The sequence below is a fragment of the Otolemur garnettii genome, unplaced genomic scaffold (genome assembly GCF_000181295.1).
Source record: "Otolemur garnettii isolate 467f Iridium unplaced genomic scaffold, OtoGar3 scaffold00075, whole genome shotgun sequence".
In the NCBI taxonomy this organism is placed as follows: Eukaryota; Metazoa; Chordata; class Mammalia; order Primates; family Galagidae; genus Otolemur; species Otolemur garnettii.
The window spans coordinates 1,466,161-1,468,084 of record NW_003852470.1 but is presented as its reverse complement, the minus strand read 5'-3'; the positions used below and the strand labels follow the sequence as shown (position 1 = coordinate 1,468,084).

General features: G+C 47.8%; 1 protein-coding gene across 4 annotated transcripts in view; it reads left to right on the top strand.

Moving 5' to 3' along the window:
* Positions 1–1,924, top strand: part of PPP2R2D (protein phosphatase 2 regulatory subunit Bdelta) — a 55,996-nt gene that overhangs the window by 6,669 nt on the left and 47,403 nt on the right. For 2 of the 4 annotated variants that reach the window (XM_012807794.2, XM_012807793.2), the window contains exon 1: positions 1,656–1,800. The exons of the other annotated variants lie outside the window; for them this stretch is intronic. The gene's annotated coding sequence lies outside the window, so the exon portion shown is untranslated. Of the gene's footprint in view, positions 1–1,655; positions 1,801–1,924 lie in introns of those variants that run through there. 4 annotated transcript variants of the gene reach the window in all.

Sequence of the window (1,924 nt, the reverse complement as noted above, 5' to 3'; positions counted from 1 at the left end):
GCTATTTTTTGTTGCAGTTTGGCTGGGAGCAGGTTTGAACCCCCCCCCCATCCTCTGTATATGGGGCCAGCACCCTACTCACTGAGCCACAGGCACCGCAGCTGTATGTAAACAAAACAAATAGCCGGGTGTGTTTTCCCTTCCCCTCTTGTGTCCACCTGGCCCAGATCCCTACCTTGGCCTTTGCCTCCTGCTTTTGCCATTATTCTTTAGCAATTATTGATCTCTACTCCTGTTTCTTTATGGCCTAGAATATTCTTTGTGTTTCCTGTCTGCTGTCTGCGCCCTATGGCCCATCACACACCTTTCTGTGAATCGTACTCCAGCAGCTGTGGCACCCAGTGTTCTCAGACTCTGCCTCCTCCTCACTCAGGCACTGGTCATAGCAGTTGGTGAAGTTGGGTACAGGTAACAAGGGGACTACGTTTTCCCCCTTGTTAGCTTTGCGTTATCTTGGCAGCTGCTTACCTCTGCTTTCCTCATCTGTTAAACAGGGGTCCTCTTACCTGTGACCATTATAGGGTTGCTGTAAAGGCTGCAGATGTGTGGAAAGCTCCACAGACAGAAACACAGTAACTGATAAACTGTCAAGGTGTTAACTGTCCTAAGAGACTCTTGCTGCAGAGAATAGCTGACTCAGTGCCACTGCAAGGAGCAGATCATGAAAGTGGACCCTGTTACCAGAACTGGCTCTCTCCAGTGCCTCCGTCAGGAAAGCGCAGCAGTTGCTGGCCAATGTTGCAGATAGAGACCCAGTTCCTGCCCGCAGGAAGCTCCCTATTTAGACAGAGACATACAGCAGGACTCGTTGTACCATAGATGCTCCTGTACACAGACCCGGGTAGAGAACTGAAGGGAGGAGAATGTTCTGGGTGGAGAGGGCTTGGCGTGGAGGTCAGAGAGAGCATGGTGCCCCTGGGCAGTCAGCACTTGAGGTAAAACTGGGAGCCCTTGAAAGCAAGAGGGAGGCTGGCAGGGGCCAGAGGGTGATGAATAAAGGCCTGGAACACTGAGCCTTTAAGGTCCTAAGCAGAAAAGTCACATTCACTGAAATGTTTTGGGGAAGGTCACTCTGGCCTTCAGAACATGGGTAGTGACAGGGTAAGAATGAAGGCAGAGATGCCAGTTAGGGAATCACTAAGGTCATAAAGGCTGGTATGGAGGCTTCCTCTGAATCCAGGGCTGGCAGACTTTCTTCTGAAGGGCCAGACAGTAAATATTTTAGGATTTGCATCCTGTCTGCCTCTGTTACAACTTCTGAACGCTCCTTGTCCTTGTAGCAGGCAGCTGTGGACTGCAAGAATGAAGGGTGACGGCTGCACAGCCAAGTACTTTCAGGAACAAACAGCAGGTAGCTGCCACATTTTGCCGCCAGTCAAGTTGTAGTTTGCTGACCCCTGCTCTGAACTGTTGGTTCTGGAACACTTTTATACTCTTAGTTGTTTTTGAAAACTTGTCCTGGCTCAGATGCAGTGGTGCCATCATAGCTCACTGCAGTCTCAAACTCCTGGGCTTGAACAGCCCTCCTGCATCAGCCTCATTTTCCTTGATAATTATCGAGGATCCAGAGAATTTTTGTTTGTGTGAGCTATATCTATTGATATCTACTCTACTTGATATTAAAACAGTACAACCTAAAATAGTTATTCATTTTAAAATAATAACAATAATCTACATGTTAACATTTCTAATGAAAAACAGGCTCAGCGAGAAGAGTGCTTCTACTTGACGCTGTGCAAACCCTCTGGAAATACGGCTTAGTAGGATGCAGCTGGGTTCTCAGACCTGCCTCTAAATCCAGTAAGTTTAGCTACACTTTGGAGTCAGTGAGCTTTTTATACCCTGTTACATGAGAGTCCATCGTGGGTTCTGTTTGTTTTTGTTTTTTAAGAGATGAGTTGTCAGGCTCCGCGCCCATAGCTCA